Source organism: Bos mutus, chromosome 19 (genome assembly GCF_027580195.1).
Source record: "Bos mutus isolate GX-2022 chromosome 19, NWIPB_WYAK_1.1, whole genome shotgun sequence".
Lineage (NCBI taxonomy): Eukaryota > Metazoa > Chordata > Mammalia > Artiodactyla > Bovidae > Bos > Bos mutus.
The window spans coordinates 52,747,438-52,774,674 of record NC_091635.1 but is presented as its reverse complement, the minus strand read 5'-3'; the positions used below and the strand labels follow the sequence as shown (position 1 = coordinate 52,774,674).

General features: G+C 45.7%; 1 protein-coding gene across 1 annotated transcript in view; it reads right to left on the bottom strand.

Moving 5' to 3' along the window:
- Window positions 1-27,237, bottom strand: part of RNF43 (ring finger protein 43) — a 66,668-nt gene that overhangs the window by 17,488 nt on the left and 21,943 nt on the right. The gene's annotated exons all lie outside the window — the stretch shown is intronic.

Below are 27,237 nucleotides of genomic sequence, written 5' to 3'. Positions count from 1 at the left end.
GAGAGACAGGTTAGGAGGCTCTAGGGAGCAGAAGGCACAGCTGGGAGAGCCGGGCACTTCCTCACTGTTCTCACAGGGGCCTGGCAGGCCTCTTGGTGCCACAATAGAGGAGGCTTCCTATCAGATGGTCTCACAGCAAGCTAGGAGCCCCCGGACCAAGGATGCTCGGAGGTGGGGGCACACACGAGTGAGGGCTGTCCAAAACGGGCACCTAAGTGAAGAGCCTGTTGCAAAGCTGCTCCAGCAACCCTCCAGCCCTGCTTTTCCAAATGGGTCAGCTGCAAAGGGCCCTCCTGGCCCTAGCCTCTCCCACCTCCTAATTCTGCTCCAAGACCCCAGGTGCAGAGCCTCTCTCAGTGCACTCAGAATCTTGCCTTCCTCCCTTGCTCTCCAAGGGCAGTGCTGGGCACCGCTGGTGCCTCCTGTCCCTACGGTAGCTGTTGCCATGGAGATGCCCATCGCTCCTGTGCTTTGGGTCTTCTCACTGGGTGCTATCTTGCTCCCCTCAACATCCCCCTTTGCCTATCCTGGGAGTAAGCAGGTTGCTGATAGAGAGGAGAACTGTTAGGGGATAAGGTTTGGCTAAGAGTTAAGTCTCTTAGCCAAATTCCTGGAAGCACAATTCGTAGGAGCTCATCCTGTAACCTGGAAGGGTGGATAGGAGGATGCAGCCTGCTCTGCCCACCTGTTCTGAGGGTATGGCAGGTCCAGCCAAGACCTGGGGCCTCCAGCCTGGCTGGTGCAGAGCAGTGACTCAGAGGAAGCAGGCCAACAGGCCGAACAGAGACTACAGGTCCCCACGCCAAAGGGATGAAACTGCCCTTCTGCACACTCTCTTCTTCTTCAGGGTGACTTTTTTTTTTTTTTGGCCACACCTCATGGCACGAAGGGCTTTTCCGGTGGCTCAGCCGCCTGCAATGCAGGAGATGCAGGTTTAATCCCTGGGTTGGGAAGATTCCCTGGAGGAAGGCAGGGTAACCCACTCCAGTAGTCTTGGCTGGAGAATCTCACGGACGGAAGAGCCTGGCGGGCTGCAGTCCATGGGGCCACAAAGAGTCAGCCACGACTGAAGCGCTTGAGCACGCACACATCGCATGCAGGTTCCTCAGCCAGTGATTGAACCTGCTACCTCTGCCTTGGAAGTGTGAGTCTTAACCAAACTTCCCTGGACTTCCGGGGAAGTCCCTCCTTCAGGGTGATTCTAATACCCACTCAAACCTAATTTTCCCAGAGTACTGTGAGAGCAAAGCATAATGCTATGGGCCAGGGATTCCCACATGGTAGAAACCCAACGTATCCTGTCAAGAATGGGACTTCTTTCTAGGGAGTTGCCCATGATTCCCTGGCTCCTGCTGTTGAAGTCTAAAGGACTTCCAGGAAGAGCCAGAGAGAATTTGGTCACAGGAAGCAGAGACAAATTTGAATTTATGAAGATGTTTATGAACATGATAATGCCAATCTGGATTTAAAAGCACAATCACTTTTTGAAAGCACTCATACTGTGTCACTGCAGCCGCCTGAACATAGTAGGTTCTCAGTAAGTATGCACTAGCTCACTGTGAATTGTATCCCTGTGAATAAAAATCTCTGAGCAGGGGATGTTGAGAGAGGAGTGAGTTCCATTCTTGCTGCCAGAAATTAAGGACTATCAGGCCGGTGGTGATCAAGATTTAGTGTGTGAGAAAGTTTCTATATCCCCCAGCCCCCAGAAATGGTCTGGGGCATAAAGTTGGGGGCTGTAGTGAAGCTGTAGCCCCATCTCAACAAGCTCTGCTAGTCTGTCCATCTGCTCATTCATTTCTTCATTTTACCAACACCGAAGGCCCTCCTGGTGCCAGGCACTGTTCAATGAATGGAGGAGGAGTCAACAATGAATACGGTAGGCTCTTTGCCTCAAAGAAGCTCAGAATACAAGAGTACTGTGCTGTAATGATGCAGGTTCCTTCAAGGGCCCCCTGGAGGGCCTGGGGATGAGGACCTACAATCCCACGGGGGAGGGCAGAGTGACTTGTGCTCCTTTGGGGACTTAAATGATGTGTGTTCACCCAGTGGACCTACAACAAGGGGGAGGGTGGCTTCGTGGCAGAGGAAGCAGCCTGTGCTGAGGGTTGGGAGGGACTGCAAACCGAAGAAACCATGGGCTGAGGAGCCTGGCGGGCTGCAGTCCATGGGGATGGGAAGAGTTGGACATGACTGAAGCGACTGAGCAAGCACGCAGGGCATGCACGTAGGATCTTATCTACCACGTAGGTGGTACGGCTAGTCCAACTTTCTCAAGATGACTCCAAGATGCTTCTCCCTGACCAGAGGTCAAGGGGGACAGGAGAAAGTCACTTTGGAGAGGAGCAGTCTTTGGAGAAGGATTTGCGAAAATGTAACCACCACACTGCCCCCAGGTCTTCTTGCAGGGGTGGGAACCAACATGCCCTCGCCTAGAGTGCTCAACAGAAGGTGCTGAGATGGAGGGGAAATATGGTGCAGTGTCACCAGGCTTCCCTGGTCCTGAACTAACAGCTACAGAAGGAGGAGACGGAGGAAATGAGCCATCAGTAAACGCCTTTGGCTTGCCAGAGCCTGCAGATGTTATCTCACTACCAGGTAGGTGTGCTCACCCCCACTTGGAGGAAGAAGCTTGAGGCTCAGGGAAATCCTGATTAGATTAGAACCCAGCTCTGCCTGACTCCACTCCAAATGAGACACATAGTTGGACTTCGGGCTGGTCCAGGCATTAGGAATCCAGGGGACAAGGCTTCTATCCCTAGTCCTGGGAGATTCCACATGCCACAGGGCAACTAAGCCATGTGCCGCAACTACTGAGCCCACGCTCTGCAACAAGAGAAGCCACTGCAGTGAGCAGCCAGCGCGGCACAAGGCTCCTACAGAGTAGGCCTGCTTGCCGCAACTAGAGAGAGCCAGCCCGCGGCAACGAAGACCCAGCGCGGCCGTAAACAAAGTAAAAAGAAAAAAGAAAGGAAACACAGTGAGTCTGCCGTTGTCCATCCAACGATGAGGATGACGATGAGAGTTCACGTGTGTTGAGCAAGCATGGTGGACCGTGTCCTAACCACTTTTGTGTATTCTTTTTATCCTCCTAACAACCCTAAAATCATCTCCATTTTAAAAATGAGGAAACAGAAGCACAGAACAGTTAAGGAACATGCCCAGGATTACATAGCTGAGAGCAGACCATTAGAGAGATAGAAAGAAGTAAGATGAAGTTTAAAAAAAAGAACAGTCTTCATTTGACTTTGAAAACATGGTACTTCCCCTAATTCATAACCAAGAAAATCTGCCTTCCTAATTATACATTGCTAAAGCATACGACCCAAACACAAGTCCCTGAAATACTTGTGGTGACTTCCAGGAATATTCCAGGCTCTCTTTTAGTGAAGAGTGCTCTATGGTCCCCCTGGGTGACCCCAGCCAAACCCTCGACTTTGATTTCCACAATGAGGTGGTTAATTACATAAGTGCAGCCCAGACCTCTCTTGAGTTCCAGACCCTCAAGAGGGGCCTGGGCATTTCTGCCCTGAAGAACCTTAAATGCTATGCTATGCTATGCTAAGTCACTTCAGTCTTGTCCAACTCTGTGTGACCCCATAGATGGCAGCCTACCAGGCTCCCCTGTCCCTGGGATTCTCCAGGCAAGAACACTGGAGTGGGTTGCCATTTCCTTCTCCAATGCATGAAAGTAAAAAGTGAAACTGAAGTCGCTCAGTCGTGTCCGACTCTTAGCAGTCCCATGGACTGCAGCCTACCGGGCTCCTCTGTCCATGGGATTTTCCAGGCAAGAGTACTGGAGTGGGGTGCCATTGCCTTCTCCGGAAGAACCTTAAATGAGACACCTCAAACTCAGCATTTCACCATTAAACTAATCATTTTATGCCTCAAAACTACCCCTCCAGTGTTCCCTATTTGAGGGACTGGAACCACCATCCACCTATTACTCAAGTTAGATGACTTCCTAGTCTCCTCTGAGCTCCTTCATCTCCTACCACCACCTCCAACAACTGATCACCAAACTCTTTTCTTAATGTTGATTTATTTGGCTGTGTCAGGACTTGGTTGCAGCGCATTGTCTCTTCACTGGGGCACATGAGGCATGCAGATCTTAGTTCCCGGACCAGGGATTGAAGCTGTGCCCTGCGTTGCAAGGCAGATTCTTAACCTCTGGACCACCAAGGAAGTCCCCAGTCATCAAATTCTAGTAATTCTATCTCCTAAACATTTCTATTCTTTGTCCTCTTTCTGCCATTCCCATACTAATTCTAACACAAGCCACCATCCAATTTAACCACTTAACTGGGGTCAACCCACCCCACTCAGTTAGTTCCCTATACTGAAGCCAAAGTAGTCTAATGTGGGCATCTCTCTTCCTCTCTGGGCTTCCCTGACACCTCAGTTGGTAAAGAACCCACCTGCAATGCAGAAGACCCTGGTTTGATTCCTGGATCAGGAAGATTCTCTGGCGAAGGGATAGGCTACCCACTCCAGTATTCCTGGGCTTCCGTTGTGGCTGGTAAAGAATCTGCCTGCAATGCGGGAGACCTGGGTTCGATCCCTGGGTTGGGAAGATCCCCTGGAGAAGGGAAAGGCTATCCACTCCAGTATTCTTGCCTGGAGAATTCCACGGAGTGTATAGTCCATGGGGTTGCAAAGAGTCAGACATGACTGAGCGACTTTCACTTTCACTCACTCTTTCTCTCTAGGAGCTAAAAGGGCTCCTCATAGCTCTTAGAATAAAGTCTGCACTTATAAACACAGCTTAAAAGGCTCTGCCCACTCCACTTCAAGCCTTCATGCCTCCTCATGGCTTACCACCCTTCCAACACCTCTCCGCACTGGCAGCCCATGCTCCAGAAAGAACTTGTTTCATGTCTTCAAAAACTTTGGTGTTGCTGTTTTGTCAAGGTAGGTTGGAGACCCTCCTCGGAGCCCTTATGTGTGTGCTAAGTCACTTCAGTGGTGTCCGACTCTTTGCGATCCTACGGACTGCAGCCTGCCAGGCTCCTCTGTCCATAGGCCCTTAAGAGTACTGTAATTCCCCAGGCCTAGGCTTACCCTGGCCTGCCAATGCAGGAGATGCAAGTTCTATCCCAGGGTGGGGATGATCCCTTGCAGGAGAGCATGGCAACCCACTCCAGTATTCTTGCCTGGAGAATCCCATGGACAGAGGAGCCTGGCAGGCTATAGTCCATGGGGTCACAGAGTCAGACACAACTGAGCGTCTAAGCACACACACAGAGACTTACCCCAGGGTATTTTAGTTATCTACTCACTTCCCTCCCTCCCTCCCACAGCCTGTGACAGACCTCCACTGCCCCTCCAGTGCCTGCTATATAGGTTTTATTTATTTCTTTTCAGAAAGTATTTATTTGGCTGCGCCGGGTCTTAGTATCGGCATTCGGGATCTTTTCATTATGGCATGTGGGATCTAGTTCCTTGACCAGGGATCAAACCCAGGTCCCCTGTATTGGGAGCTCAGAGTCTTAGCCACTGAACCAGCAGGGAAGTCCCTGCTACATAGGTTTTAAAATTAAATATTGAATGCCTACAATCAGATAACTGACAGTAACCTATGAAGACAGCACGATGTACCAAAATCCTGATAACCATGGCTTTAGGAGAGGAATTAGAGAGGAGATGGAGAAGAGATTTTGGTGTTTTTCTCTGAGTACTTCAATCATAGGACAATGTGCAAAAGATATTAATTTGAGTTTTATTTTGTGTTGTTGTGGAAGAATAAAGAAGAATGAGAGCTATTTATATACAGTTCCTGTCTTTTCTCTCCCCTCATTCCAAGAAGAGAGCCTTGTGTTCTATTTCCTTGCCTTGGGGGGCATTTACCAAAAGCAAAAGTTGCTAAAGGTCTCTCGTCCTGACTTTGGAGAAAGACTGTGGACAGAAGTCACTGAGGACAAGGAAGTATCCTGAGGGCAGAAAGGAGTCTGTCTGCGGAGCTGGGTGGGGGTAGCGGGTAGTCAGAGTCCCCAGAATCTGGAGGATGGGGAGGGGCCTGGAGAGTGCCACGTGCTGGGAATCTACAGCCTGTGCCCCAGAAGGAGGGACCCTGGAGGCTCAACCCTGGCAAAGATGCTGTGCCCACCTGGACTCCAAGGGAACACTTGTGCTCAGACAGTGGTCACATTGGTGGCGACCAGTGTGGACAACTAAAAAGTATTAGTTATCTCAGTTTTGGCTGCTCTGTGAGGGGGATGCTCAGTCGCTTCAGTCATGTCTGACTCTTTGCGACCCCATGGACTGTAGCCCCCCAAGCTCCTCTGTCCATGGGATTTTCCGGGCAAGGATACTGGAGAGGGTTGACATACCCATCTCCAGGGGATCTTCCCAACCCAGGGTTCGAACCTGGGTCTCCTGCAAAATGGGATAGGACCTTTAAATCAGGAATTCCATTTGAAAAAAATAAAGTACCATGGTATTTCTTGCAGAGTCATATCTGCGGCATGAAAATCATGCTGACTGTGCTTATGTATGGAGTCCTTTACAATGAGAGTTTCTCAAGTGCGCATTCTCAGTTTAAAAACAAAAGCCAAGAAAAGGTCATTCAACTCCCTAGCAAGGCAGGGTTGGTCTTACACCCCGGGGTACAACACTGGGGCTGTTTTTACCCTCTCCTCCAGGGAATCTTCAGCTGGGAAGAGGGTGCCTGAGAAAAAAGCAGATCTAAATGCATCCGCCTCCTTGGGAAGCACTGTCTCCTAATAACGCAGATGTAAACACGATTCCACATTGGCCCCCCCGTCTGGTCAGTGATATCAGGAGAGGACCAGGAGAAATGGGCTTGCAGGACCTGGGGATGGTGTGGCTGGGAGGGCTCCTAGAACCCAAGCCAGCTTAAGGACTACTTGCTGAAAGGCCGGGAGACCCAATGCCCAATTCCAGACACTGCTATGAGAGGAGCAAATTACAAGGACTTCTTCCATAGGGTCCAGGCCACTCCGGCTGAGAACTCAACTCTGCACACACACTTTAAGCACCGAGGTAAGGGCGTAGGTCTTTGCTGGTGTGCGCTGTATTTCCTGCTCTGGTCTGTATGTTTCTGTCTTCCACCACCTTATTTGTTCTGATTTTTCCATTCCCTTCCCAGCCTTTAGGTTCATTTTCTGACTTCATCATTTAGCTGTGTGACCTGGGGTAGGTTGTCTCTTAGCTTTCTTGAACTTCCCATTCTTCACGTTCAGAATGGAATAAAAACTGCCTCCTGATTATCATGAAGTCTGGAGACAATGGCCCTAAGTGCCTAGCACGGAGCCTCCCAACACTCACTAAGTGCTCATTACTATTTTTTAAAATATTTACTTGTATGTACGTATTTATTTGGCTGCACCACGTCTTATTTGCAGCCTGCGGGATCTATAGTTGAAGTATACAAACTCTTAGTTGTGGCATGCGGGGTTTAGTTCCCCTGCATTGCAAGTACCAAGTCTTAGCGCCTGGATTATCAGGCTTGTCCCAATAAGTGCTCATTAAATGGTCGTTATTTTTATTGACACCGTTGCATCCGCACTAGTAAAATGCCTTCTTATTCTTGGAAGGGACAAAGCCTGTTCTGACAGCTTCTCCCTGGCGGTCGTCACAGCAGCTCTGAATGCCAGTGTTCCCCTCAGCCCAGTCTGGGACAGCTCGTTATCCACGGTCACTTCCCTCCTGGGCTCAGCCCTCCAACCCCACTGAACAAGCTCTTCCAGTTCTCAGCCCGCCTCCTTCTCATGTGATCTCATTACCTCCTCACAAAGGGCATTCCAGGGCTCAACTGAGCCCCGAACTTGACGCGGGTCTTATTTAATCCGCGGCATCTCCTCCTCTCAGGGTGTGTGCTCTTGCAAGCAATTCTCTGCTGTCTCCTGTTCCCCAGCCGCCCTCGTCCCCGCCCAGCTCAGCCGCAATCATCTCTTATTCTCTGAGTCCACTCACAGACCTTCACCCAGGCCTTGGACGGGTAACTTTACTGCCTGCTACAATTTTGCCTTTGTAATCAGGAACATTGGCCAGGCATCAAAGGCACCTTCTCCCCATTTCCTCTTTTCAGATTTTATAATCATCCTCTCCCGTGCAACCTCCATTACCTGAACTTGGAACTACCTGACTTTTATCTCTGGCGACAGGACCCAGGAGCATCATAAAGTCACGCCCCTGGAGCTGGGTGTTGGGAAAAGCAGACTGGCCTGGAGTTGCTGCTGCTGCTGCTGTAGTCTCTGAGGGCCAGTGTGGGCATCTTGCCCGTTATTTAAAGAGGGCAATGCTCACCTCTACAGGGTAGATCCTAACGGGAATTGTTTAGGATTTGGAAACTTCTAGACTGCATTTCCATCCATCCTTAGACTGCATCTCTGCCTCTTTGGGGTGGCTGAGTTTCCTAATCAGTTAACTTGGGAGGCTGGAGGATTGTCAAGAGGAGTTTCCTTTTATCTATTTGTTAAAATGCTTTTACAAGGAAAATGTATTCCTACTTGATTGTGTGATTTTTTTTTTAAAGGTATGAAAGAAAATAACGTTGGTGGGAGGAGAGAAACAGAAGCATACCCTTGATGGAAAGGGACTAGCAGAGACAGGAGGGATGATAGAGGCCTCCAGTATCTCTTGCTTGATCCAGAGAAAACTTCCTGGGGGCAGGGGTGCTGGTGAGTAAGAGGGCTGATAAGAGAAGAGACGAAAGGACCTGCCAGCTTCCAGCAGAAGGCAGGGGCAGTCTGAAGTGAGGAGCTGAGCTCGCTGAGGGTCCAGTCTGGGGTTCTGCATCTGGTAGCTCTTGGTGGGCTTCCCTGGTGGCTCAGATGGTAAAGAATTCACCTGCAATGCAGGAGACCCAGGTCTGATCCCTGGGTCAGGAAGATCCGCTGGAGAAGAGAATGGCTACCCACTCCAGTATTCTTGCCTGGAGAATTCCATGGACAGAGGAGCCTGGCGGTCACCTAATCAATGGACATGAGTTTGAGCAAACTCCGGGAGATCGTGAAGGACAGGGGGGCCTGGTGTGTTGCAGTCCATGCAAGAGTCAGACACGACTTAGCAACTGAACAGCAAGAAAAACAGGCCCTTCATATTTGGTGAAAGAATGCATAAAACTAAACTTGAATCCAGTTGCCATACAGTTTATAAAAGAGATGTGAATTGCTAACAGTTGAGCCTGGTTCAGACCTGTACGGTGCCTTTAAAAGTTGCTTTACACAGACAAGGAATGTGAGCCTCATGCTCCAGAGGGCCCATGGTTACATAAGGGAGTTAAAGGAGGCTGAAGTCTCCTAAATTCAACCCCAGTTCCCTGAATATTATACCATTTCACCTCCAGGTCTATGTGTTGGGAAGTATTCTGTGTGGTATAACAAACATCAACTGAGTACTAGAATGCGTGGACGGAAGGCTTCAGGATCTACATTTCTAGAATTTTCCAACTTGAATCATTCTTAACAACAAGACAGGGGCCGTCTACTCCTTTTCCCTCTGGGCCTAGGCTCTCTCTGCCCAGCAGTCTTAGCTTTCTTCTTCCCCTCTAGGGCTTATCTCATCTCTCCTAGCCACAACAAGAAAGTCAGACCCAGACGCTGCTCAGAGATGCTTTCCCAATGAATCGTCCACGTTTGTCTAGGATGAGAAAGGTGTGTCCTGAAATTAGAGGTCACACAAGCTCAGATCCAGATAATGGACATTCAGGCAGACTGCCACCTCTCTCACTCTCTCCTCCCACATTACAGTCTTCATTCTTCAAGTAAAAAAGTTACCTCCCCTTGTCTCAGATTGTGTCCAAGCTCCATGATGTGACTGGACTCCTTTACCCTACGATGGTCCTATGGTGGGCCTTTCCTGACCCCACCCTCTGCCTGGCATCCTTGTGGTTCACAGGGTCATGCACGCTCATGCTCAGTCGCTCAGTCGTGTCCCACTTTTGCAACCCCATGGACTGTAGCCCACCAGGCTCCTCCGTCCATGGAATTTTCCAGGCAAGAATACAGGAGTGGATAGCCATTCCTTTCTCCACATGATCTCCCCAACCCAGGGATCAAACCTGCATCTCTTGCATGAGCAGGCAGATTCTGTACCACTGCATCACCTGAAAAGCCAAGGTTATCACCACCTATCTGTAATTTCTTTTAATAAAATACATACAAGGAGGAGGTGTAATATTAAGTGTTGCTCTATCTTTCTGGAATTTTAAAATGACACGTGCACACATTTTAAAAAGTTACACATATTACATAGATACAAAGTGTAATTTTTAAAAAAATCTATTTATTTATTTTGACTGCACCAAGTCTTAGTTGTGGCATGTGGGACCTAGTTTCCTGATCGGGGATCGAACCCAGGTCCCCTAAATTGGGAGTGCACAGTCTTAGCCACTGGACCACCAGGGAACTCCCCAAACTGTCATTTCTAAAATGTATCTTACAGATTAAGCAGGAAGGAAGGAAGAAGAAAGGGTGGAGAAAGAAGAAAGGACTATCTGAGTTGATTTTGAAATAAGCTGATATCAGAGAAGAAACCTTATTTGGTGGAAATCAGAAAGGAGAAAAACCGCAACCACCATAAGGTAGAGGTTTTTAAAATTTTTGGCTGTACCCCACGATGTGCGGGGCTTAGTTCCCTGACTAGGGATCAAACCCACGCCCCCTGCACTGGAAGGTGGAGTCCTAACCCTGGACCACCAGAGAAGCCCCTCAAGAGGTGGAGTGTTTGTCCATCATATTCCCATAGAGAAACAGTTTGTCCTGACTCAGTCCAGAAGGACCTCTAGTTACAGGGGCACCAAGAAGCTACGCATGATGTTAGGAGCAAATGAGAGGGAGGAGCCCATCAAATGTCATTTTAGTTACATCATTTTAGTGTGTTTTGGAAGGAAGGCTCGGAAATAGAATACTAAGGCTCTGAGGCCCACGAATGTCAAGACCTTAGAAGACACCTTGGTCATGTGGTTTGGAGTCTCTCCCTCCACCAGGGGACGAATTTACCTGGCCTCAAATGCTAACAATCCTACCAAGAGATCTGACATGTCAGCTGCATTTTGCTGCTCAGCTAATGACCACTGTCGTGGGAGATTTTGATGCCCACACTGACCTCCATCCTGTAGGAGGCACCAAGACCCCTCATTTAGCCAGGTCTTGTTCAAAGAGTCCCTGCAGGACGGCTGAGGTCTGGACATGGGTGGCAGCATCACAAGGGTTTAATACCTGCTCCGCATACTTCCAGGATAAGGGTCTAAAGAGGCTTTGGTCAGGGCCCTTCCCAGGCCCGGCCTTCACTCTTCCCACACGTGAAAGTTCACTGAACTCTCACACTTAACCCAATGTGCTGTCTGCAAACAGCCTTGACACAGTCTGCTTTATTACTTTGCTTTTCTGTTCTAGCCAAATGCATGCCAGAGATGGAAGGAATTTAGAAACCTGCTGGAAGCAGGCAGTGTTTAAGTAATTATTTAGATTCAGATTTTAATGCTGCAAAGGCCAAAGACTAAAACCAAACAGTCCCTGTGGAAAAAATTTTAAAAAAAGACCAAAGACATGAAATTTGAGGAAGTCAGATTACTCACTTAAATATGCCATCGGTGTATCAGGAATATCAGCAGGGCTACTCAAGCATTGCTAAGTTCAGTGATTTCAGTGCAAGTGTGTGAAATGGCTACATAAATCTGGCCGTTTCACACACACCTTTCGTGTTTTTCTGCTCAGAGGTTGTAGGGACTTCCAGCTGCCCTGCAAACTCTGCTTCACACTGCTGTCTTCCACGACTGGCTTGGAGGCCCTCTGAGGGTGGATATTGTATTCAATACTATATTGTTCCAATACTTTGGCTACCTGATATAAAGAGCTGACTCATTGGAAAAGGTCCTGATGCTGGGAAAGATTGAAGGCAGGAGGAGAAGGGGGCGTCAGAGGATGAAACGGTTGGATGGCATCATCAACTCAACAGATACGAGTTTGAGCAAACCCCGGGAGATAGTGAAGGACAGGGAAGCCTGGTGTGCTGCAGTCCATGGGGTGGCAAAGAGTCGGACACAACTGAGTGACTCAACAAAAAATTGTATTCAAGTGGGCCAGATCAACCAAATCCATGCCCAGGTTGTTTTGTTGTTGTTGTTTGTTTTCGTATTGTTGTTTTTTTGTCTTTATTGAATCTGTCACAACACTGCTTCTGTTTTATGTTTCGGTGTTTTGGCCAAGCGGCAGGTGGGATCTTAGCTCTCAGAGCAGGGACTGAACAACCCCTTGCATTGGAAGGCAATGGGCCACCAGGGAAGTCCCTCTGCCCAGTTTTAATGGCCATACTGTGAGTGGGGATGAAGTGAAGCTAGGGAGTATGCTTGGCTGATCCCAATCCCCAGATCCTGGGCAGTCACAGCCTGTTCCATTTACATTGCAAAGTGGAAAAAAATATGGATTATGGGCCCTGTGCTTCAATATAAAGAAACAGCAGAGGAAATACAGGGGTAGCTGCCTTGAGAAATTACATGAGGAGGAGGAGGACACAATGGTTCAGGCCACAGCCAACACAGATGCCCAGAGTCTCTCCTCGAAAGCCACTGGGGTTTGAGATCAGGCCAAAGAGGCTTCTGTTCAGAAGAGGCAGCAGCCGGGGGAGGCTTGTGTTGGAGACAGCCCGAGCGCTCCAGCCTGCCTGCTGACCGTCCTTTGGCCACAGCTCTGAACCCCCGTCCACAGGGTGGCCCTGGGGAAGAGGCCTGCTCTGGGGGCACTGTTTAATGATTTGCCAGCAAAGAACAAGGCAAACAGACTGCTGGCAGCTGCCTGGATGCAATGGGAGAGTCGATTTTTATTCCCACCCACAGTGCAGCCTTCTAGGCAGGGGATAAAAGAAAAAGTGAGAGAGGGTATCATGAGCGCCTAGGAGAGACTACCATTTTGGGCTCGGCATTTCACTGGCATTTCACTTGGGCTCGGCTTTTCTATGGATGGAGCCTGAACATCTTGGCATTGGTGCCAGTTGGTATTTCCATTCTCTGAATACTTCAGTAATTCCTAATAGCATCTCTTGAGCTCCTAGGAACTATAAAGTAAGATATCGAAATGGCTTCTTATAGCAGAGTTCTAGACATGAAAGAGAATGAGACCAGAAAAACACTGTCTTTGCTTTAAGAAATCTTTTACAGGAAGTGTATAATATGGGAAAGCAGTTTGGTTCGCTAATAAATTCCTTTTACTTTCTCTTCCCGTGAACCTTTCCCCTATCTCCTTGGCTCTACAAAAAAAAACCCAAGTGGCACCTCCCATTCTCCTGTGAGCCAGAGGCTCTGAGATCTAAGTCCTACAGCTCCCCACCCTTTTTATCCTTGACCTTGCAGCCCAGCCCAACGGGGCCCTTCTCTAACGCTCTCACCAGCCTTCAGTCCCCCCAATTACTTTCTCCCGTAGAGTCTCCTGGGCTTCCCTGCTGTCTCAGATAGTAAAGAATCTGCCTGCAATGCGGGAGGCCTGGGTTGGGAAGATCCCCTGAAGAAGGGCCTTGCTACCCGCTCCAGTATTCTTTCCTGGAGAGTTCCAAGGACAGAGGAGCCTGGTGGGCCATCCAGGGGGTCACAAAGAGTGGGACGTGACTGAGTGACTAACACACACGTGGAGTGTCCTGAAGTGATATATTCAAAATTCTTAAAACAGTTACCTCTTACAATTAGTTGTATCAGTGTTCTCCTGTGACCCGCCCTCTCTCCAATTTTCCTCCAGGAGAACACCTGGTTCTTAAGAGATGTTCGACGAAACTACTTCACTTCCTGTAAAGTCAACCCTGAGCTCCTTCAAGTAAGAAGGACTTGTACATGCTAGATGTTAAGAAAAATGCATGTTGAATTATCTGTTCTAATTACTGTATTTGAGATAAATAAGTTTGGTGGTTGCCTTGTCATTTGATCAGGATATGATTATTTTCATATTTCTGCTTTCTCTTTAGAAACCTTCTGTATATTCCCTGTAAGTTTACATTTTAAAGCCAGTTTTATTGTATTTTGACCTCTAAGCAGGGGATAGTTCTCTTCTTTCCCTTTTATATGATGCTTAAATCTCTATAACCCTGAACAAAATCACTTATTTTAGGAAGAACTTTCTGCTAATAACCCATTCCCAGGTACTCTTATTTATTGTCTTTCTTCAGTATCAATGTGCAGAAATGAGCATGGTCCTTAATGCATTGCCTCACCCCAAAAAAGGGACTAGATTCTGCTCTCAAAACACTAAAATCTGACAGTAGATCTATAGCCATGTATACACTCACTCATGTACAGGAATCCCAAGGCCATCTGTGAAGCAATACACAGGGAAAGTAAATCCACAGAGCACAGCACATACATGCAGGGAGCGCGTGACATGAACGTGGAGACTGTTACTCTCACTATGTCACTTTAGGTGATCCCGTCACTTCGGGTCCTTTGGTCTGTGCCCTAGATCTGACCGGAAGCTGTTTCAGGGCAGGAGCCGTTTAGAGACTATTAAAAACAATTCTATTATTTATCACCCCTCCAGAAATGACTCAAAGTTTTGCCTCCCATTGGCTTTAGCCCACAGTGTTGGCTGAGTATCTCTGGTGGCTTTAGTCTCTACTAAGATTTTACAAGAACTTGGACCAGTGATCTGCATGGAAAATTCAGAGTTGACTTACTCTCAACAGTATTCCATGTTTTTTCTGAGTGGTTTCTTTTATCTTACCTTTAGTGGAATGAGGGATGAATTATATTTTTTTCTCTATTTTCTTAAAGACATTTTAAAATGTGGACCATTTTTAAAGTCTTTACTGAATTTGTTACAATACTGCTACTGTTCTATGTTTTTAGTTTTTTGGCCACAAGGCGTGTGGGATCTGAGCTCCCAGACCAGGGATTGAACCTGTGCCGTCTGCTTTGGAAGGCGAAATCGTAACCACTGGACCACCAGGGAAGTCCCTCTCTTTTCTTTATACCCTACAAAGTTGATGTATCTGAAGCCCAAAACGTAAAGACTGTAGTTGAGGGGCCATTTGCTTTCACCGCCCCCTTGCCTTCGTTTCAGGTTCCCGGGAGCCCGATCAGCTGTCCAGTCTATGCTGGCCCTGAAGACACGGCATGAGGCTGCCTCACACCAAATGTGACTGTGTGTTCAAATATTCCAACATCTCCTGACTTGCTCTTTGAGAACTATAAGTTCTTTGTTACCTCATAATTGCCCAAACCTCTTTATTTTTCTTGCTAAGTGCAAATGGTAAGAGATACCAAAATATAATCAAAGTGCTGATAGACGGAAGAGGAACCCTCTCAGTTATCAAGTTAGCTCTGCTGAACACAAGTCCTGTTTGCATTTGTCAGGAGATGCGGGGAGGTACCATCATCAGACTGAGTGGGTGAGGGAAGTTCTTAGTTAGGGAGGTGAGCCAGATTCCTGGGTTGAGAGTTCATAGGGCAGTAAGGATCAATAGGAGCACTTCTGATTTGTACACTGATTACCAAGGTACAAAGCAACACTACCCTTTGTCCTTTTTATTTTTACTCTGCTAATCAAACCCTTCAACCTAAATTAAGACTATTATTCAGCTTTGATGTTACATTTTATATTAGCAAAGTGCTTTATAATCCTTCAATTAGCTATTTTATTCTCCTTTATTACTACCACCCATTTCAACAAATTAGGTTGAAGACACAACGCAATGCATATTGGGCTTGCAAGCAGGAATCCTGAATTTCAGGTGTGAATTTCATGTATAATGAAAGAAGACTGGATTGACCACAGGAAGCATCACAGAGTAAAAGAACAGAAGCATCAAAATTGTAAGAACTTTCTTGGGAACTAAACCTCCAATGATTTAGGGCAAGACTTGAATTTTTTTACTTTATTTTGGTAGCACAAAAACTGAGAGCTTTCACTAGCTTCAATCAAAACTGTGACTAGCAAACACGTCTTTAACAGACAATTCTCTTGACTGAATGTGGGGTGGTGGGCGCGGACGTGTCTGAGCCCAGTGGCGCCAGTTGGTTCCTAAGGAAAAGGACTGAGGCTGGAGGGAGACAGATATCTCTAAATTCCTTCTCATTTGTTGGATGCCCATTCTTGGCACCCTTCTTCACTTGCTGTTCGTGACATAACGCGACTTCTCCTAGGGCCCCTCATTTGTTGCCTCTTTTTCTTCTCTTCTTCTGCTCTTTTAAATATAAGGATATATTCTCTGATTTCTATTACAGCTCTATAGCGTTCTTATCATTCCAATATCTTCAATGATAATTCCAAAATTTGCTTCCAAAGTCAAATTCTCAGGCACTTCCAGAGGCCTGTTTGACATTATTTCTTAATCATCTTACTGGTACCCTCTACTCCACCCTAAACCAGTAAGCCCTCTTAATTTACCCATTTTTGTTAATGGCACCATCATTTTCCTAGAGATCCAGCCTGAGCACCTGAGAGTCACTGTATCCAATCACTCAAACTCATAGTTGGAAACCTACCTTCTCTATGTCTCTGGGGTCTGAACAATTACAATAAACTTCTCACTGGTCTCCAATGTCTCCCTATTCTAAGTCACTATACAGTCTCCTAAAGATAGCCCTGATCATATCACTGTCCTATTCAAATACCATAATGATTCTTCTCTGCCTTCTGAATTAAACTCAAACTCAGCCTATTAAATCAGGGCTGTACACTGGCTCTGTAATCGGACAACTTGGTTTCATATCTCAACTCAGTCACATACAAGATGTGTGTGACTTTGAAGGGTGGCCTAATCTCTTGAGTCTTGGTTGCCTTGCAGGTAAAAAAAAATGTGGGTACCACCACCTACCCAAGATCATTGCAGAGATTAAATGAAATGAATGTAATTAAAGTAGCAACCATTTCTGCACACAGTAGGTACTCAAAAAGTACTAATTCCTTCCTCTTTGCCTCTTCCTTTTCAGCTTTATCTCCACTTCCCTTCTAAACATACTATACCACTTGTCCAAACCAAATCGTGTTACTCACTCACCTCTTATATCCTCTTGGAATGCCTCTTGCTTCTATCCTGTCACTTTCAAACATCCTACTTATCCTTCAAGGACAAGTTTACATGCCACCTCTTTCATGAAGACTCTCTTCTTCATCTGAAATGTCCCAATTGACTTGTTTGTATTTATTGAGGCACTTTACATCTTCAGCATAAATTTGTATTCTCATCTACCACATTGAGGTCAGGGGTTTCTTTATATCCCCATATATAACACAGTGCCCTAACAGGCAATCAATAAATGTGTGCTGAATTAAAACTGAAAGCTTGAGCTTTTGGTCTCCCGAGACTCCATTCATTTGTGATTCATACTTCACACTGAGAACTCTTTAGAAACAGTCTCTGGCGGGATATCAGAATTTCAAACAACTCTAACAGAGAAGCTGAGTCAGTCTAGGATTAAGTTCAGTCCTAGTTCAGCCAACAGGAATTGTCTAGACCCTGTTCCTGCTTGAGATATCATAATTTGGCAACTTGTGTGAGCCATGGGGGCCCATTTGAACGCATGTATTCATTTTTAATTTTTTGGCCATGCAGCACGTGGGATCTTAGTTCTCCAACTGCGGATTGAATCTGCACCCCCTGCATTGGAAGCACAGAATCTTAACCACTGGATCACCAGGGAAATCCCTCATTTGAATATATTTAAATGAGAACATGTGTGTATTTAGTAGCTCAGTCATGTCTAACTCTTTGTGACCCCACGGACTGTGTAGCCCACCAGGCTCCTCTGTCCATGGGATTCTCCAGGCAAGAATACTGGAGTGGCTTGCCATACCCTCCTCCAGGGGATCTTCCCAACCCAGGACTCCTCCATTGTAGGTGGGTTGTTTACCATCTGAGCCACCAGGGAAGCCCATGAATACTGGAGTAGGTAGCCTATCCCTTCTCCAGAGGATCTTCCCAACCCAGGAATTGAACCAGGGTCTGTCTCCTACATTGCAGGCGGATTCTTCAACAGCTGAGCTACCAGGGAAGCCCCAAATGCGAACATATATTTATCTTCAGAGTCAAGCAAAAATGCATAATACCTCTAAAAATCAACCATTACTAGGTTGACAATGACAATCACTTCACTGGTACAGAAAGGAGTCCTGAAAAGCCATCCAGCTTCATAGGTTCCAAGTGTGGCTCAGCTAAGAGGTAACTACGCCTCACTCTGGCTTTCATCCAGTCCATTTCCTCTTGGCTTGGTTACAAATGGGTAATTATACGACATCAGCCACCATGGGGTGGCGGGAACATAAGGTGGCTTCATGGTGCCATATAATGTGGCACCAAGTTTCTGAATCACCAACCACAGGTGCATCGGTGCTCTTCCCCCACCACACCTCCCCCCATAAAAAAAGCACCTTATCTGATATCGCTGTTGACTCAGTGACTATACTGAGATCTTGGGCACTTTCCTTAGCTTCTTCTTAGTGTTTGTTCGGGTGGGTACCTCTGTGCGGATGCCTATAAATGAGTTCTTACGGTGCAGGAGTCATCAGGCACCCAGGCACCAGGCCACGCTTTTGCTTTAGGTAGGCGTACCTCAGAAAGTGGCAGCGTATCTCATTGCTAAGCCCACACCTACCTGAGATGCTTCAGAGGCTGAACTCCCTTCCTAGCCAAATTCTTAACTCACAGAGTTGCTGTCTGTCACTAAATTTATCCTTAGCCTGGACTTTATCAAGCCTGTTTCTGGAGACATCTTTCTCCCTAAAATAGCAACTGCTATAATTTCCCCCCAAACCATTTATAACAGGGAAGATAAACAGCTCCCCAGTGTTCCTTGTCAAGATACAGAGTCACATGATGTTACTATTGAGTAGGATGCTAAACAGGGATGTGTGGAGATTCTCCCCATGGATACTTCAGGAAGGGGCTATAATATGGCCTCTTAGTTGGCAAGTATCTCCCTCTTAAAATTGTGTGAGGTCCTTCCCAGGAGTTACAGTTTTATCGGGAGATAACACACAAACTAAACGGTGGTACAAAATGATTTATTAGCAAGTGACACATGGTATGCTAGGTAAGTGTTAGTTGCCCAGTCATGCCTGACTCTTTGCAACCCCATGGATTGTAGCCTCCCAGGCTCCTCTGTCCATGGGATTCTCCGGGCAAGAACACTAGAGTGGGTTGTCATTTCCTTCTCCAGGGGATCTTCCCAACCCAGGGACTGAACTCAGGTCTCCTGCATTGCAGACATGGCACAGTACAGCCAGTAAGTCCTATGAGCTTTATGGAGGACACTGATCTTAAGCTAACTCTTAAGGTTGCTGCTACTACTGCTGCTGCTAAGTTGCTTCAGTCATGTCCGACTCTGTGTGACCCCATAGACGGCAGTCCACCAGGCTTCCCCATCCCTGGGATTCTCCAGGCAAGAACACTGGAATGGGTTGCCATTTCCTTCTCCAATGCATGAAAGTGAAAAGTGAAAGTGAAGTCGCTCAGTCGTGTCCGACTCTTCGCAAACCCGTGGACTGCAGCCTACCAGGCTCCTCCATCCATGGGATTTTCTAGGCAAAAGTACTGGAGTAGGGTGTCATTGCCTTCTCCGTACTATTAAGGTTGACAGGATTTAAATAGGAGAGAAATAACCGCAAGAGTAAAACAAGTGGCATCTGGTCCACAGGCATCTGTCAGGGACCTCCCTGGCAGTACAGTGGTGAAGACTCTGTGTTTTCACTGCAGGGGGCATGGGTTCGATCCCTGGTTGGGGAACTAAGATCCTGCAAGCTGCATGGCCAAAAACAAAGACATACCAACAACAAAAAAGACACGTCTATAGGCATCTGTCAAATGGATTTGGGAAATTTCCCATCTATGACCTTGAGAGAAAAACAAGGCCCAAGTGAGAGGAAAAGTAGGGTTCTTGACCAGTTTTTCTCAGGTCTTCAAGGTACATGATGTGATGACTTGAAAAAAAAAGAGGTCTGCAGAGACAGTTTGGATAGCTGAGGTAAGGTCTGCTTGCAAAGGCCACAACTGACAAGGCAAGAATTAGACCCTGCTGGCCATCTGTGAAAAAGGAATCATGCTCAATCCTGAAGCAAGGGGGGCTCGCGATCAAAAGAATACTCTAAGCACAACAATTTAGTATCAGAGTAAAAACTTCAGTGGAATGAAAAGAAAACCAGTGGTGGGAAAACCAATAAGATCTGTTCCAGTAACCTATTATTGGCATGATGAGAGCCTGAACTCTGGTGGTAATGGTTAAAAGGCAAAGGGATGAATCACAGAGATTGTGACCGAAGTGTTGAGAGTACTTGCTGACAGATTGAACTACAGAGGTGAAGGAGTTAAAAGTTCCTAAGCCTAGAGAACTGGGGCAAAATGTTGCATCAACCAGAAGAGGCATATTGGGGAAAGAAGTTAATTTTGAGCAGGGAAAATTTAATTTGGTCTTGTGAATGACAAATCTGAGATGAACATTCAAATCCTATATAGCAATTTGAAATAAAACCTGGAGTCTGAGTGAAAAGACAGGCCCGGAGCTATTAATACAAACTTGCCAAACACTGTTTGTATCTTCAGATATAGTAGTATTGATGTAACATATTAAATGTTCAATTTAATGCATGAAAACACTTAAGGTTAAAATGACTGCATAAATGAATCCTATTAAAAGTAGAGCTTGTGGTTGTTGGTTCCCTTGAGTAGGTCCACCCACAAAAAATCCACAAGGGCAGACGCTGTGTAGGCTGCTATGCTACAGTGAAACTTGAATGACTTAGCTTCTAAGATGATCAAATGTAAAACCTGAGGGGTCCTGTAGATCAGGGAAGTGGAAAGAAGAAAAATGAGAGTTCCGAAAGGCAAGGCAACCTTGGAATCTTTTCATTGAGGATGACAAAGAAACTAATCAAAGCATTGGTTTTAACCTACTGTATTAGCACGTGAAACTCTGCTCAATGTTATGTGGCAGCCTGGATGGGAGGGGAGTTTGGGGGAGAATGGATACATGTACACATATGGCTGAGTCCCTTCACTGTTCATCTGAAACTATCATGACACTGTTCATCAGCTATACCCCAATACAAAATAAAAAGTTATAAAAATTAAAGTGTTATAAAAATCCATGGACCTAAAAAAAAAAGCATAGGTTTTATTCCCCTTATGTCATATTATTAGTTCTGCAGTCCAGCTAGTAGATTTTCCAAAAGCACACTCCCCACCTGGTATCTGCAACCTGCTGCTTAGAAGAGGTGGTAAGCCATCTGCCTGATGCCTGCAGGTAAGTGACCCAGCCTTCAGGCTACTCTTAATCTCTGCAAGGAGGACAAAATCTCTCATAACTAAGTGTTCGCTTTCAGAGAGTAAAGCCTCAGTCACTTCAACACAAGTTGGATGTTCTGGCCCTGTGAAGATGGTCAATCTCTGTTAAAGTCATCATGGTTATAAAACAGGCAGTAACCTCAGCACACTTGATCTCAAAATGTGGTCCCTAAGACCTAGCAACATCACTATCAGCCGGGAATTTGTTCAAAAAGTGCAAATTTTCAGGGCTCACCTCCGACATACTGTATAAGAAACTCAGGGATAGAGCCCAGCCATCTGAGTTTTAGGAAGCTCTCTAAAACTGATTCTGCTACTTATTAAATTTTGTGAACCACTGACCTCAAGGGGCCAAATAACTTGAGGAAGTTTCTTTACTAACAGGTCCAAGGAAAGGAAGGAGGCTGGGGAGCCAGAATTTAAGGTCATTTCCCAAAAGACAGGCTCTAGTCAGGTGGAGAGAGCAGGGGCTTCCTCTATGATTCTCCATCATATTAAACCTGTAAATGACCTCAGAACTCACCAAGGCATTGAACTGAGTGGATCAGATAGTGTGCCTCAATGCTTCCTCGTAGAAGTGCCTTATACATTTTGTATTTCTACAATTCTACTGTACAAATGTGATTTAACACACCCTTTCAAATAACCACTGTTTACCATGAACAAATAACAATGCTGAGCAAATGGTAAAGAAACTTGATTTTGTTTGCTCTAGTGCCTTTTTTCTTCTAAAGGACTTAATTTCTTTAAGACAGAGCGTCTTTGAAAATACTGTCGACCTAGGTAAAAGAAAGGATTTACTGGAATTCGTCCTCGGCAGGCTGGTGAATCAGAAGCTGAGCCCAGGATGGAGTACAAGCGTGCACATCCTCAAGGCATGCCCTCTCTTTTCTTTCATCTACGCTCTTCTAAAGCTGCATTCAGAATCAAAAACTTGGGTGGTAGGACAGGGGCAAACCCCAAGTCCAAAATATGAAAAGGGGATAAGAAGGTGACCCAGAAAGCTGAGCAAAATGGAAAACGAAACAAAGAAAGTAAGAGGCATGAGATGAGAACTTTCTAACTAACAAATCATGAGGACCCCAGTCAAGTTAATTATATAAGGCCACCCCCTCCACCCCTGAATACCCTTTTTTCTCTGGAAGAATATCTTGGGCTCTATCACTTTCCTTCAGTTGAAGTTAAGCAGGGCAAGTGTTAAGACATTGCTTTGTAGAGGAAAAGAATACAGCTGCTTTATAGTTGGGATTCTGGTGTAAGGGGCATAACCTGTGGCTTTGATGCTCACCCGTGATTGCGAGGAGTGTAGGATTTTATTTCACATGTTTACTTAACATCTGTGGCCTCATCTAAATTTTGCTCCTATGCTTTGTGGAACATGGGCTTCCCAGGTGGCATTAGTGGTAAAGAACCTGCATGCCAATGCTGGAGACTTAAGAGACTCGGGTTCCATCCCTGGGTCAGCAAGATCCCCTGGAGGAGGGCATGGCAACCCACTCCAGTATTCTTGCCTGGAGAACCCTATGGACAGAGGAGCCTGGCCATCTACAGGCCATGAGGTTGCAAAGAGTTGGACAGGACTGGAGCAATTGAGCACACACATTCTTGATCCATATCTAGAAAGAGAACTGCTAGGCTGGAGAGGATGCACACATACGGAACAAACTGCTTCAGCAATAGCAACCTCACAACTAATCTGAAAAACTTAAAATACACTCATCAATAAAGGTGCCTCTGTAATGAAGATGCTTAGAATAAGCTGTGCTTGGTTTTCGGTTTTCCAGCTGTCTTCTAATACCAGAATGCTCAATAGGAAGACAAGTCCGTATTTCCACCTCTGTAAAATTCTACTTATCAGAATAATTCTAAAAGAGGCTTAGTGATTTCATTCACTAAATACCTAAAGCACTCAGTGTGTGCCTAGCATAAATATGCAATTTAATGAAAACGGCAAAAAAGTCAATGGATGAGAAGATGAAGGGAAAGAGGTTAATTTTTTTTAAGCACTGAAAACAGTTTCCTCACAGAATTGGAAAGGAGTTTCCCGGATCAGCCTTGTTCACACTGCTATGAACACCAGTAGAGACTCGGTGTACACCACGCTCAGCACTGGTATTTACCTCTAGTATATGTCTGGTATCATCTTCAAGTCTCAGTCAGTAAGCACCTTGAGGGCAGGAATGCTTGTAATTTTCATGCTCCTTTGGGCTCAGCACTGTGGCTTGCACTTGGGATCCAGTAACACTGAATAACTTTAGAACTTAACTGGAGGCATGAGGTACACTGAAGACCAAACTGCGGATCTGTCTGGAGGGACTTCCTTGGTAGTCCAGTGGCTAAGACTCCACACTCCCAGTGCAGGGGCCCAGGTTCAATCTCTGGTCAGGGAGATCCCGCAAGCTTCAACTAAGACCCAGTGCAGCCAAATGAATAAATATATTTTTAAAAAAAAAATCAGTTTGGAGTAAAGGGGTAATAAAAAGGTCAATGGTTAGTTAGTTATAAAGCTTTCAAAACATGAATGTGGATTTAAAAAATTGAGCTGAAAAATAAATTTCTGATCCCAGATAATATAATTCCTTCCTCACTATTTTATTCCCGGTGAAGGGTTTTCTGCGGGGTTTTTTCGCCTCTTTTTTTCTTTTGTCCTTCCAGCATCATTCAGGTGTAGAACAAAAGGAAATGAATGGTTTAGTTGCTGCTCTAGTGCTGAAAGCTTGAAAGGTGGTCACTGGAGCAGCCTCCAGTGTCCATCCCCAGTGGCTTTGGCCTTGGTGGCTGTGCAGAGAATTCCGGGCTCCAGTGGCCACTGTAGGGCCAACGCTGGACGCCTGGCTTCTGAGCAAGAGAGATGAAAGGCTTCTTCTAATATAATAACTGACGGCCTCTCGGTGCCGTTTGAACTGTTTACAGACTGAGTTAACGATTACAGGCAATGTGTGTCTTGGCCAGGCGCCCGAATTTGTTACCCACCCATCAGATAGTATCAAAAGAGCCCTTGCATGCCTGACTGGAGCCCTTCCAAATCACCTCACAGGGATGCCGACACAAAAGGAGGAGTGTTCAGAATGTGCTCTCTCTCTCGGGGCCTGAGTAAGAAACTCAGAGTACCGAGCATGAAGCAGGCACTGAGGGCCCGAGCTCCAGGATGGCGCGGGGCTGGGGAAGGGTCAAGGTCAGCTCTGGGGTCAGAAGAACCAGATTCTTTTCGAAGCAGTTCAGGAGGTGTAGGCAGGAGTCTTCACGGCTGACAGCTAGAGGATGATGGGGGTGGGTCACCCAGACCTGGAGCTGAAGCAGAAATCCGCACTGCCACACGTACAGAAACCTGGGGGACGGCAGCCCTGCAAGGCTGGGTTTATTATTGGTGGGTAGCAGACGCAGGAGGGGGGACAGTATGTTGTATTTTCTTTTTCTTTTTTCTGAGAGCAATGTGTAAGTTGAAAAAGAATATCACCTTGAGAATAAGATAGGATGAGAGACTTCAAAAATGATAGTAAATAAACTTGGAAGCTAAAGGTGACCCTCTTCATTAGGGTAACTCCCAAGAGACTGGCATCTGTTTGAACACTGTGAAAATGTTTTTTACACAGATACAAATGAGTTTCAGTATGAGTATTAATCGTGACTTAAATGGGAAACCAGCCAGCTTATGATGGGGAAACAGACCTAGCACCAATAACACCAAAAAAGCTTTCTGGGGTCAGAAAATAGTAAAAGGAACTATTGAGGCAACATTGAGTCTAATTATCTTTGATTATATGCTAACTTATAGACGTCAAAGGAGAAGAGTAGAAACTTTGACTATTTCTTTATTAAGTATCTATTGGCCTCTGAATACATTTGCAAGCAGAGGAAACAGAGACCTATAAGTCTGAATATAAGCCAATATGTAAGATAGTTGCATATTTACTCCAAAATTATTACTACAAGTCTCTCAAAGGGGAATACCTATTTTCAAACTCTAAGGCAGGGTTAGATTTATGGCTTTTTAATTTCCATACCTGGTCTGATGTCGAGGGAACAGATACTGTATAATATCACAAAATGCTTTCACAAGAAACCCTGGGGACAGTGGATGCAATTCATGCTCCTCTATCCGTGTGTGTACAATCATAACGTATGAGATCAGTATTACATGGTGCTTCCTTGAAATCCTTTGCTGCTTCCGTTGGCCGTGGTTGTTTTCTTCTCCCGTCCTAACTTGCTGGTGATGCTGCTGTTACGGAACAGTGAGTAACCCACACTGTGTAGTGGGAGATAGCCCTTCATGTTCAAAGACAGTTCTTCAGACTATCTACTTTGAGGTGGAGATGAACTTGACATTGCTATTTTGATTACAGTGTAGGTCAGGAAACTGACTGATTTTTGAGATTCATTCTAATGTTTTATACTTTCTGCAACAGAAACGAGCATTTACTCACACCGTCCCTTGAGAAGAAACACAAGCGGATGTTGTTGTAGTGTTTCCAACATTCTCTGAACTCCTACCTAGTGAGGGTACCCTTTTCTCCTAGGGAAAGATTAGAGTTCATGTTAAGTTTTAAAATACAAATTTTAATCTTGGTTGCACTGAAACTGTAGGGAAAAAATGCATCAGGAGTAAGTTTGAGTAAAACTACAAAAATAAAACCTCTCCATTGATGGTGAATTTTATGAAGAAATTCCAGACGATCCCAAAGAATCTAGCCCCAAACACTTTGAGAAAAACAGCCTCAAAAAGGGAACAGAACACGTCTCCAGTCTTTCCCTATACTGGTGGTTAAAAATGACTTGACATCAGTTAGAAGGAAAAAAAAGTAATGCACTGGATATTATACAAATGGAGAGACATCATTAGAAAATTATTAGGGAAACAGAAGAAATCAAGTGAGAAAGAACTTTTCTTTCACAGTTTTTAAATGCAGAAAACGACAGTTGGGCAATCCTCTTCACAGAGTTGTGGCTGAGAGTCTATCTGGAGCATTTACTACCCCCGGCTTAGGGCACTTACTTTGTAAGGGAGATTAATACACAGGAAGTTCAAAGCAGGGCTGCGAAAGGATAGAAGAACTTGAGGAAGTGATTCACAGGGAAGGGCAAGGGCCACCTAGATGAATACCCTCGAGGATAACAACAGAAGACCATGGGGCGACAGTTACCGTTCCAGCGACTGGGCCGCTGCTGATACACTGGCTCCACAATGCCAGCTGCATCTTTGAACTTTAGGGCTCTTTAAGGAAATGGCACCTGTTCATCTTCCAAATCCTCTCACCTTCAGGGTTTCGAAATATCTATGGAGGCTCAATGGTTCAGCTCTTTTACAGATATTCTGCCTTATCTAGAGAGCTGAAACTCTGCCATAGGGTTCTCCAAAGTGGGGCCTGGCGCTGAGTAGGCAAGTATATCAAGAGGAAAACAATGTTCCGTATCAGGTTTCCATATAGTAGGTTTGTTTGGACAGATTAACAATATATGGAAAATAGATAAGAAATACTGATTTCCTTCTTCATGAGAATACTACTACAACCTCTTTGCCTTGGTACCTAGCAAAACTGGCAAATATTAAACAGGATGTTATGGTAAGTTCCCTAACTTTAAATATACACATGACTCAATTATTCCAGAGATCTGGACCCATGGTAAGACGCATCCAAACCCACTATCATAGCAATAGCTGTGAAATTATTCCTTATTTCGAGGGACAGTTTATTGCCATGTACCCTTGAACTCCTATAGTCACAGTTCCCTGATAAGCAAATCGACCATGGCAGTGAAATTAGAAAGCCATAAAACACAAAAATCTGAGAAACATCCTTTTGCAAGGAAGATCATGTAACTTAAGTCTTTCATCATAAAGATCAAGTGTTATACTCAAAAAAAAAAAAAAAAGACTGGTTTTGCAGCTTGAGAAAGAAAAGAAATGTGGTTTCCCTCGCTAAAAGTTTTCTAGATGATACAGGAACTTCTGCTTAGAAATTACGTTCTAAACAACTGCAAAGGGATGACTATAAACATTTCCTCAACCTATTACAA